Consider the following 12,069-nt stretch of genomic DNA (forward strand, 5'->3'; position numbering starts at 1 on the left):
CTTAAACACCTCTAGGAATGGAGATTCCACCACCTCCCTAGGGAACCCCCAGCCTCCTAGGGATAGAAGGCCAGTGTTTGGGGGCAGCATGAAATCTCTTACAAACAACATCTCAGCGTAGGCAGTTCCCAGCCATGCTGGGCAGGATCACTCCTTTCCCTCGGCGGTGCGGGTGGTTCAGACACTGACGGAGCGAATGGAGGGTTGCCAATTTTGGCTGGACGTAACCCTGGAGGTGTCATCACAGGACAGAATCTTTAAAGAGGAATCTTTAATTCCCAGAGACTGGTGTGGAGAAAGGACGAAGAAACTGGGGTCACCCAACAAAATTAATAGGCGGCAGGTTTAAAACAAAGCTAAGGAAGTATTTTTTTCCCCCCACACAAGGCACACACACAATTACAAAAAACAAACAAACAAAAAACCACAACCAACAACCAAACACGTCCCCCCCATACACACACACCAACAACACTGGATAAGTTGACTGAGGACAGGCCCATGAGTGGCTATTAGCTCAGATAGTCAGGGATGCAGCCTCATTCTCTGCATTTGTCTAGCCTCTGTTCATGAGATGCTTGGAATGGGTGACAGGGGATGGATCATTTCATGATCCCTGTTGTGTTCATTCCTTCTGGGGGACCTGGCATGGGCCACTCAGAAACAGGATACCGGGCTAAGATAGAAACACTGTCAGGCCGTTCTCACGTTCTTCACTTGAAACAGATTCTTTAGCCCGAGGGGGAGAGAGGTTCCTGTGTTGAGATCTTGCTGTCCCAGCTTTTAGTCCCCACTGCTGGGGACTCCCCCAGAGGCATAACACTTAGCTTGCACATTTAAATAACTTCTCTTGTATATCCTCCAGCCTGCTGGCTGAGCCAAGCCAAGCTTTCCACGCAGACCCTTCGTCCACTGCAGTCTAAGAATAACTCCAGTGTATGTTCAAAGGGAGGCCCCCAGCATTCGACTAGCCCCTTCTCCTCTTTGGCAGTTAGCAACGCCGGCCTTTGGAGTTACTCGTTGCCCCATGCAGCAGCTGGCTACAGAGCATCCGCGGGCTGGATGTCACAGCACGTGCAGGCGGGCGCTGCGCCTGGAAGCGGAGTCACATGCTGGGCCCAGCCGCCCTGCCGTGCAGTTTCTGGTGCAGGACAAACACTGCCTCCGCAGCGAAGCTTTTCCGGCAGTGGGTGCAGCAGAGGGGCGCCCGCCGGGCGTGGATCTGCTGGTGCTTGGTCAGCGTGGAGCGGCGGCCGAAGCGCTTGCCGCAGGCTTTGCAGAGGAAGGGCTTCTCGCCCGTGTGGATGCGCAGGTGGTCGGTGAGGTGCGACCGCCTGCGGAAGCGGCGGGCGCAGCGGCTGCAGGGGTAGGGTCACTCGCCCGGGGGGAAGCCGTGGGGCTCGAGCAGGTCGCACCTGAAGACAAGACGCCGGGCGCACTGGGAGGGGCCGTTCTCCGGGTGCGCCCGCCGGTGGGCGCTCAGGCGGCAGGAGAAGGGCTTCTCCTCCGCGTGGCTCAGCTGGTGCCTCTTCAGGGCCCGCGGGCTCCTGAAACTCCGAGAGCACAGGGGGTAGGGATGCAGCTGCTCTGCCATGTGGCTCCGCGGGTGCTCGCTGAGCTTCGACGGCCACGGAAAGCTTTTTTCACACAGGCTGGGGCAGGAGCCGGCAGGTGCTCCAGCTCTCGCCCTGGGACACTCGGCCCGGGGAACAGCCTCTCCTCCAGGGGAGGGCTCTCCTCTTTGAAAGTGCGCAGCTGTGAGCAGACTCCATTCCCCGGGACCCCGGACCAACCCAGCTCCTCTCCCCCGGGACCGGCCTTGCACTGCACAGGGCGAGCCTGTCTGCCGAAGTCCCGGTCGCCCCTGCCAGGCAGAGCTGGCCTCTCCCCGGCGTGAGCCCTCTCGTGCCACCGGGCGTAGGCCTGGGTGCTGAAGCTTTTGTGGCACGCGCGGCAGGGGTAGGGCTTGGCAGCCGGGGGGCTCCGCCGGGGCGGCTTGCGGAGGGGCTGCCTGTCCTGGGCGGGGTGCAGACCCGGCTGCGCGTGGGTCTGCTGGTGCTTGGTGAGGGTGGAGCGCCGGGTGAACTTCTTGGTGCACAGGTGGCAGCGGAAGGGCTTCTCGCCGGTGTGCGAGTGCAGGTGCTCGTTGAGGTGGGAGCGCCGCCGGAACCATCTGCCGCACAAGCCACACGGGAAGGGCTTTTCGCCCTCAGGTGCTCGCTGGCGCTCGGCCTGGGCCCGCTGCCCAGCACTGCTCCCAGGACCCGGGTGGGGCCGCTCCTCCTGGTGGGCGCGCTCATGCTTGGCGGCGTAGGATCGCGTGCTGAAGCTCTTGCCGCAGACGCCGCAAGAGAAGGGCTTCTCCCCGGTGCACATCCTCTCCTGCTGGGCAGCGGGGGCCGGCCTGACGACAGCATCACCCCACCTCCCCCTCAGACCAGCCTTGTCCGTCCGGCGGGCCCGGCGCGGCTTCGGTGCCTCGCTCCGCCAGGCCGGCTCCCTCTGGTACGTGGCGTGTCCCCGGGGCCCCTCCTTGGCGTGGTCTCCTGGTGCTTGGTGAGGGTGGAGCGCCGGCCGAAGCTCTTGGCGCACAGGCGGCAGGGGAAGGGCTTCTCGCCCGTGTGCGTGAGCAGGTGCTCGTTGAGGTGCGAGCGCCGCCGGAAGCCCTTGCTGCAGCGGTCGCAGCGGAACGGCCGCTCGCCGCTGTGCACCCGGCCGTGCCTCACCAGGTCCGTCCGGTGCAGGAAGTCCCTGTCGCAGGTGGCGCACCAGAAGCGACGCGCTTCCTGCTGCTCGCAGGCCGGGGGCTCCCCTGGATAAGGCTCCTCCGCTACTTGCGCCTCGAGGGGCTCCATTATCTCCGTCTTGCAGATGAGAACGTTCTGGTCTTCGCCACCCCTGGACAGGTCCACTCCCATGCGAGTCCCCTGGCTGCTGGCTTTGCCCAGACATGGGCTGTAGCTTTCGTTGTGCTCGGAGCATGGAGGAGCCTCTACCTTTCCTCCGGGGGCGTGCGGGTACTGCTGAGCACTGGAACCCGTTCCATAGCCGTCTTCTTCAATCTCTTCCTTCACCAGGAACCGCGCATCCCTGGGGGCTGCGCCGTCTGCCTCATGCTGCCACCGCAAATTGCTGCTGCCCCACGAGGGTCGCCTGAGTCGAGCGTCCGTCTCCCTGAAGGGCTCTGTTCTGCATTCTGCGAGGACCGTGCCCGCTGTGCCATCGACGGTGCGGACAGCAGCATGGGAGGCCGGGCGCAGCCCATCGCGCAAACGTGAAGTGTTGCTCTCAGAGACGGGGCTTTGCACCGCAGACAAAGGGACATGCTCAGCCACTTCATTGGATTTCCACTTCATTGGCCTCCGGTTCCACTTTCCCACTGGCACCCAGGCATTCGGCAACTGGAAGGAAACAACGCACCTCTCGTTAGACACCCAGAAGAGCACAGCTTCCCCTGTGTTTCCTGACTAGATTTAATTCTCCTAGAAGTGCCTTCTCATATTCATCTGAAACGCAGACACGCCCCGAACTCCTAAGGGGCCCATATGTAAAACAGGGAGCTAGCAAGAGTAATTAACCACTGGAACGATTTACCAAGCATCATGGCGGATTCTTCATCACTAAGTTTTTAAATCAGGATGGGATGTTGTTTGTAAAAGGAATTATAAGGGGGCAGGTCTCTTGCCCGTGTTACACAGGAGGGCAGAGTAGATGATCACAACAGTCGCTTCTAGCCTCAGAATCCATGAATCTAAAAGAAGATGGATCCTTACCCCGCAGACACACAACTACATCGTATGCATGAGGTCACTAACTACAACTACTGTACCATAATATACCACTCCCTTGCAGGACATGGTCGTTTCGCTGACAGAACCACATGAAGCTGCCTGTGAAGATGAAGCAGGTTTCTGGCTTAAAACTAGAGCTGGTTAAAAAGTTTTGCTACAAATATCTAGACTGTTTCCATTTCATAGGATTTAAACCTGTCCTGTGTTTTGTGGGGGGGTTTTCCCCAAAATTAATCTAATTTTTTAGCAAAACATCATTTTCTGATTTTTTTCAAGCCTGGAGCACAATAACCAGGGCTCGACAAATTGCTGTTTCTACTCGCCCATGGCAAGTAGATTTCAGCTGGTCGCCCTGTTCACTGGCGCTGCACACATGCTCAGTGCTGGTCTGGTGCATGCGCGGTGCAGGCCTGGCAAGTAGATCTCGCCGCAGTTTGTCGAGCCCTGACAATAACAACGTCAGTAATTTTTTTAACATCACTTCAAGATTTTTCACTTAAGAATATAAGAACAGCCGCACTAGGTCAGATCAAAGGTCCACCTAGCCCGGTATCCTATCTGCCGACAGTGGCCAATGTCAGGGCCCCAGAAGGGATAAACAGAACAGGAAGTCATCAAGTGATCTATCCCTTGTCACCCATTCTCAGCTTCTGACAAACAGAGGTGAGGGACACCATCCCTGCCCATCCCAGCTAATAGCCATTGATGGACCTATCCGCCATGAATTTACCTAGTTCTTTTCTGAACCCGGTTATAGTCTTGGCCTTCCCAACTTCCTCTGGCAAGGAGTTCCACAGGTTGACTGTGCACTGTGTAAAGAAATACTTCCTTTTGTTTGTTTTAAACCTGCTACCTATTCATTTCATTTGGTGACCCCTTATTCTTGTGTTATGGGAAGGCAGAAATAATTTATTCACTTTTTCCATATCTGTCATGATTTTATAGACCTCTATTATATCCCCCCTTAGTTTTCTTTCCAAGCTGAGAAGTCCCAGTCTTATTAATTTCTCCTCATACGGCAGCTGTTCCATACCCCTAATCATTTTTGTTGCCCTTTTTGACATTTTCCAATGCCAAGATATCTTTTTGGAGCTGAGGCGACCACATCTTCCATGCAGTATTTGAGACATGGGCATACCATGAATTTATACAGCGGCAATAAGATATTCTCTGTCTTATTCTCTATCCCTTCCCTAATGATTCACAACATTCTGTTTGCTTTTTTGACTGCCGCTGCACACCCAATGAATGTTTTCCGAGAACTATCCACAACGACTCCAAGATTTCAATTTTGAGTGGTAACAGCTAATGTAGCCCCCCTCGTTATAGACATATAGTTGGGATTATGTTTTCCAACATGTATTACTTTGCATGAATTTCATCTGCCAGGTTGCTGCCCACCCACCTGTTTTGTGAGATCCTTCTGACGCCCTTCACAGTCTGCTTTGGACTCAGCTATCTTTCAAAACAAGGCCCCTTTTCTGCAACAGAACCTTCGGGCCTGAAACGTTTCAGCCAGCTCGCCTTCGCTACGGGGCATTTCTTTTCTCCCACTGTCATTTCGCATACTCACCCACAGACACGGGGGCCATGGTGTCCCTGGCTGAGGCACTCTCCACACAGGGCTTTCCTTCTTCCTCAGGCAGCAACAGGAAGGCAAGTTCTGGTGTCTCACAACCTGCATGTTACAAACAGACACAGACAGAGCCGGCCCCCGGTTGTCATATCATTCTGCTAAGGGCTGCACAGCAAACCTTTCATACGGACGCCAGCTTTTCATTGCTTCCCACGGGAGGACTGACTACTAGTAGGCCAGGACACAGGCCCTCTGGACTGCTAATCCTGGCTCGGACCCAGACTCCCTCTGTGGCTTTCAGAAGCTCACTTAGTCTCCATGTCGGTTTTCCTGCTCTGGACTAGGAGCCTGGCATGAGGCTGAGAGGGGTGAAGTTGCCTTGAGGAACAGAGGAAGCTCCAACGGTAAACCCAGAGATAGGCCAGGCGACAAAAGTGGGGTAGGAAGGAGCCCAGGCAAACACTGACTGGGACTGAGAAGACGTGGACTTCTAATCAGAGGGTCCCTAGAGTTAAGAGAGCCTGGGCTGTCCCACAACCACTGGGAAGTGACACAGGACCTAGAGGTGGAACAGAGATGGAACCTAGAGATGGAACCATTTGAGGCAGCATCTGGAGAGCTCGTCCCATGGGACCTTGGTCCCCAGCAAAGCGGGACTGTATAGCGAGGCAGCCGGAAGGCCACATTACAAATAAGCAGCACTTTGAGTCATGGAAAGAGGGAGGGACCGCAGGACAGCAGCTGGCAACAGAGGCACCAGATAGGGTGAAAGCTAATTCCCACAAGGGGGCTCATCTGAGGTGCATGAAGCCCTTTACAAAGCACATTCCACACCAGGCCCAATGCAAGGTAAGACACGCCCTACACTAGGCATCTCTGGAATAACCCGTCCACAGGGAGAAAAAAATCCTACCATTCCTCCCTCAATTAAAGGCTGGCTAATGCCTGGAAGCATGAGGGTTTCTGTTCCTTCCAAACTACTTTTTAAATCTTTATCGCCGTAACAACAGACTCTCTCATTATCCAATCCTTTTTGGAAACCGGTCAAGTGTTCGGCCTTAACGACGTCTAGTGGCAATGAATTCCACGCTGTTTTATTGTTGTCAACTCGAAGAGCTAACAGATTGTACATACGGGCAAGAAAAGCTTTGTTATTCCCAACAAAATAATCAGTTAAATCCCTTTCCAAGATCCTTACTGCTAGCAACAAAAACACCGCCTGATTTTTCAGACAGTAAGTTAAGCCTACTGGGCCAGCAATAAGGCTGGTGGAAAGAGCTGAGCTCACTCGACGGGAAGTTATTTCTGGGAATCAGTGGCCAATGCTAATGTATCAATTGTAGACACTGATTTATGAAAACGGACTACAAAAGTGTCTGCGTTAACAAGAGAGAAGTCTGTCTGGTAAGAGGGTAACGTTTAAAGATAAATTAGACGAGGCAGCCCCTCATTAATGCAAAACAAAAGATCTTCAAGACATCAGTGGCTAGAGCAGAGACCACAAATTCCCTCTTGTCCAGGATGTTTTCACACTGGAAAGATGGGACAACATTGGTACAGAATGTGAGAAGCAGGCAATGGTGCTGCTCCCCTGGTTTGTGGATAAACAACAAGACCTAACTCGTAAGCTGCTTTACACCGTAGATTTCAAAGTGCTGCCACAAGGGAGGTCGGTCTCATTGGAGTAATGATGCTGACCTTCTTTGAGAAGTGCTTTGCATTTTACAAACAGGGAAACTGAAGCACAGGGCGGTGAAGTGAATTGCCCATGGTCACACAGCAAGCCAGTGGCAGAGCCAGGACTAGGACCAAGATCTCCTGAGTCCTAACCCCCTCCTTTTAATCCTCTAGTAAAAGGCAGCCCTGGAAACTGAAGGAAGCATTGCTGAGTGGAACAAACTCTCAAAGCTACTCAGAAATGACAGCTCCCCATTAATGTACAGTCACTTACCGAGCCATATCAATGTCTCATAGTTCTCTTTCATCACATCCCAGTACAGCTCTTTCTGCCATTCCTCCAAGATCTCCCACTCCTCCCGGGTGAATCTGACTGAGAAATCAGCAACTGACACGGGGACCTGAAATCACAGGAAGTTATTATTCAGTAGCACATTCACATGGATTTCCACAGCAGAACCTAAGAAAAATGATGGACCTTTAGGTTTTGTCTTTTTGCATGATTGAGAGGAGGAAAAAAATATGGGTTTGGTTCTCTCCTAGCAGGAAAAGTGTCCTTTTTCTCTCCAGGGGTCTCTCACTTAACACACCAAGCCCTCCACTGCATGGCTTAACTCAAAATAAGCTACGCAAACCGAGTGTGACGTAGTGGGGGTACCTGGCTGGTTTCTATGCTGCTGGCTCTGGGGTGGCCCCACTGGCTGCCGTGGGTACCACGACCCAGCAAAACAGGATGAGTCACTATGCAAACGAGTATGGCCAGACACCCCCCATGGAGAGGAACAAAGGAAGGTGGAATGCTGCCCTGGCTGGGGGGCAGGGCTGGAAGAGGGTTAGTTAGTTCCTGGCTGGAAGGCAGGGAATAAGGAGCTGGGGAGGGGGCTGGGACTCCCCTATCTCAAGGGGGGGGCACTGAGGCCTCTTAGCCCCAGTTCCTGTAACCAGCTTACATCTGTGCTGTGCTGTATCCTGGAGAGGCAATAAACTTCCTCTATTCCACCGGCTGGTGCAGTCTGTTTGTGCCATTTCGGGGTGCAGGAGACGGGGGACCCCCAACGCGCCGTCACACCGAGCTACGTCAATTGCATATCTTACTTCGAAATAGGGAGCATCTACACAGCACTTATTTCAAAATAGAGCGCTCTTCCTCCGACTTCCCTTATTCCTCGTACAATGAGGTTTGCAGGAGTCGGAGTAAGAAATTTATAAAATGACCCAGTGATTCCTGAAGCCAGTTCCTCACCAACACCAGATGTTTAGCATTTGGCCAATCGGACACTGCGTCAAAATTATTCAGCCAATCGCATTCAGGCTTGTTGACTAACCAGAGCCTACAGAGCCATTGTAAAACGGCTGTGGGGATTGTGAGAATTTGGTGGGGGCACTGTGGGGGTGGGAAGGGCTGCAGAACCAAATAAAAATTCCCTGACGGGGCAGTCTCCCCATTGAGCATCCAAGGTTTTACCAGTCAGTTCAGGGGCTGATCTTGCACTCTTTGATCAGGTAAAACCCACTGAAGTCACTGGGAGTTTTGCCTGAGCGAGGATTGCAGAATTAGAGATGTCAACATATAGTTGAATACACAATTAACCAATAAGCCTGGGCTTATTGGTTAATCTTAATGACTCCCTCTGTATCAGAGGCAGCAAAGAGGGTGGGAGGCAGGAGCCAGCTCCCCATGAACACTGGATCCACAGAGCCACCTGCCCCCATGCACCTGCTGCCTCTGATGGAGAGGCAGCAGCGTGGAGGGCGAGGGGGACAGGAAGGAGCCTGTGCACACAGGAAGTGGGTTTTCAAAACAGCTCCCCATGTGTATCGGCTCAGGCGAACCACTTCCCCCCAACCCGCCAATGCTGCGGCCTCTCTATCAGAGGCAGCTACCCGAGGGAGGAGGAGGCAGGTGGGAGCAGATACATGCGGTGAGATGGCCCTCCAGGGCTATGGCTACACTCGCGGCTTCTTGCCCAAGAAATATGCAAATGAGGCTAAGCGTGGACTATCGCCGAGCCTCATTTGCATACCTAATGAGCTGCCATTTTTGCAAAAGAGGCTCTTGCGCCAGAAGGAGCTGTCCACACTGCCCCTTTTTGCGCAATGCCGCTACGCGGGTTCTTTTCAGGAATAACGATTTCCAAGCGTGAGCCTGTGTGCAGCTCACATGGAGCGAGAGTGGGAGGGGAGCCATGTTCGCCTGTCTCCACCAAAAACAAGCCGGAGTCTCGTGGATCCTGGCCCACCAAAGCGGCTGCCCCAAGACATCTGTGAGTCCCTGAAGTGCCACCGGGCTCATGCACAGCGCAGAGGGCAGGGAGGGGAGTCCCCGCGCCAGGCTGGCTGTTTGCCACGCTGCACTCTCGCCGGGGAAGAGGCAGCGAGCCCAGAGGCACGTCCTACCTGCCAGGCAGACTCCCCCGCAGGCATTTTCCTTGCACCGTCTCTGCAAGCAGCCAGCCAGCTCGGTCGGAGCCCAGCGCCTCCGGCTGCAGCCCAGGCTTCTCGGGCTTCCTGCCTCACACGCTGCAGCAGCGCTGCACCGGCTGCAGGCGGGGGAAGCCGCGCTGGCTGGCTGGGAGGGGGGGGGGGGAAGAGACACCCGCATGATGCTCGCACGCTTCCCCCCCCTTCCAAAGGGCCAGCAGCCAGCGCCCCAGAAGGGGAGAGCCCGCCCCCTGGTGGACATTAGGTGTGGGCTCTTGGGACAGTCATCACAGACCCCAAAAATCCCTCTAACTACAGGCTGGACTGCTCTGGTGAGGGATTTTGTCGGACCAAGGGAGGTCACTTCTGGCCCCACTACTGCTGGCCCCATTCCCTGCCCTGCCCCCCACCAGCCCAGCTGGGTCATGTGCTGGGCTTCCTGCCCCTGACTCCATCTCGCTGAGCCCTGCTCCATGGCCCAGTCCAGCTTCTCCAGTCAGCCACTCCCCTCCTCAGCCCCGCTGAGCCACTCTGCTCCCCCCAAGCACACCAGTCTGCCACCTACCCTCCCTGCTTTCCTCCCCACTGCAGCACACTGGGACTCTGATCCTGGAACATCCGTGGTCCCCCAGAGAGGCCCAGTTTATAGAGGTGCAACATGTAATCACATTTTGCATTTCTGCAGCATTTGAGGCACTGACATCCAGCCTAGAGCAGAGGTGACTGTAAAATGACAGGGCCAAACCCTCCCCTGAAGTCACAGAGGCTGTGCTAATTTACAGCAATGTAGGCAACTTTGGTCCAGACATGTAATGCAGTCTGGCTTTCCTGAGGGGGGACAGCGCACTTGGCTGCCCCACGGAACTTAGGGAAGTGCTGGCCAGCCATGCAGCAGCATAGACAATCTGAGCATTGGGGGATATGGTTTCCCATGAGGTATCTTTACACCCTCTGTGCTTGGGCAGTCAATAGTGCAGCAGTCTGTGGGAGAAGGCATTGGCCCACCTCATCCGGCACCAGCAGCCCTCCACTTGCACCCAGTGCACAGAGCCCACATAAAGAGCAGCCCTACCCCTACTGACCCACAAGAAAAGCTTCAGTCAACTCTCCCACCTCCTCACCCCCCAGGTGTTAATGGGACAGTGGGGTAGGAGGAACCTCTCTGTGAGCCTGGCCCCGCCCCCTCACCTGACAGGAAGTCGGGAGGCAGGACCAGGACTATAAAAGGCCTGCCCAGGAGAGCAGTGAGGAGCCAGCCAGCACTGGAGACAGATGCTAGCTAGGGGCACCTGTGCCAGCTGGAGGCTGAAGACTGGTCTGAGCCCCTGTGTTTGCTGGAAGCTGAAGATTGGCCCAGACCCCTACACCTGCCAGAGGCTGGTGACTGGGTGTGGGCCTGTTGGAGACCCAGGTATCCATGGAGGGGGAGATGAGTGGCCTGAGGAAAGCAGGTCCCAATGTAGGGGAAGCTCAGCTAGAGGCCAGTGTGCAATGGTACAGATCCCCACTGGCCCAGCAGTGGCTTGCCCTGCTGGGGTTAGGGCCTTGGGGTGGGCCTGTGCCCCTCCTGCCACCCACCTAGGGGGTGGCAGCCTCCCCCTCAGTCTCCTTTCAGGAGAGCTGCCAGACCTCCTCCAGAACAAGGAGACCTCCTCTGTTGCCAGTACTTACTTGTGAAGATCTGGTAGCTTTGCCTGCTGCCCTGCCCTGCGCCAAGGCTGGGCCAGAGACTGCTGACTTGCCTACTGCCTGCGCACCTTACAGCTGCAATTGGGAATGCAGTGCCTGATTGCAGCTCTAAGGGGTGCCAGGTGCACGGTGCCCCTTACAGCTGCCATCAGGTGCCCCCCATAGGTTGGTGCCCTGGGCAGCTGCCCAGCTAACGCCTCCCCCACCTTAATCTGGCCCTGCTGTCTGCCTTGCCCCAAAGCTGGACCAGAGATTGCTTAATTACTGGCTAACCTGCCCAGAAGCTGGGTGAGAGACGTTTTATTTGCTTGCTGCTCCAACCTGAGTTAAGGCTTGGGACCCAAGCGCTGGCCCGAATGGACTGTTGACCTGGGGCCTAGGACTCACAGGGACACTGTGGATGTGGGTGGAGGGGTCGCCCACTGATCTGGAGGGGGAGGAACCCCTCTGTGAGCCCCCACAACGGGCTACAGACCATCAGCTAGTTGTCTGATCTAGAGACCATTGCACAGGTACAGTAAAACTCCATTGATCTGGCATCCAGTGCTCCGGCACTCCTGATGGTCCGGCACCATCAGAAACCTGGAAGTGCTGCGGCAGCCGGACAATTGGAGCTGCTCTGCGCCCGGCTTCCCCGTTTCAGCTGCTGCTGAAACTGACCAGCGGCTGATTCCGGGAAGCCCGGGGCAGAGCAGCTCTCCCCAGGCTTCCTAGAGACAGCTGCTGTTCAGTTTCAGCAGCGGCTAACTCGGGGACGCCTGGGGCAGAGCCAGACTATCAGAAGAGGGGAAGGCTATGAGGGGTCTGGGGTAGCATCACCCCAGGCCCCTCATAGCCCCCCCTTCTGATAATCCGGCATATTTGATAATCTGGCACCCCCTGGATCCTAAAGGTGCCGGATTATTAGAAGTTTAC

The 12,069-nt window shown here is 55.3% G+C and overlaps 1 pseudogene across 1 annotated transcript; it reads right to left on the reverse strand.

Annotated features, from left to right (window-relative positions):
- Positions 1 to 126: 126 nt before the first annotated feature.
- Positions 127 to 9,232, reverse strand: LOC112547605 (uncharacterized; annotated as a pseudogene). The gene is made up of 4 exons (XR_016348651.1): positions 9,206 to 9,232; positions 7,319 to 7,445; positions 5,365 to 5,469; positions 127 to 3,401 (listed from the first exon to the last, which is right to left on the reverse strand). The product of XR_016348651.1 is annotated as an uncharacterized LOC112547605 (transcript).
- Positions 9,233 to 12,069: the final 2,837 nt, after the last annotated feature.

The sequence above is a fragment of the Pelodiscus sinensis genome, chromosome 2 (assembly GCF_052426305.1).
Source record: "Pelodiscus sinensis isolate ZL-2025 chromosome 2, ASM5242630v1, whole genome shotgun sequence".
NCBI lineage: Eukaryota > Metazoa > Chordata > Testudines > Trionychidae > Pelodiscus > Pelodiscus sinensis.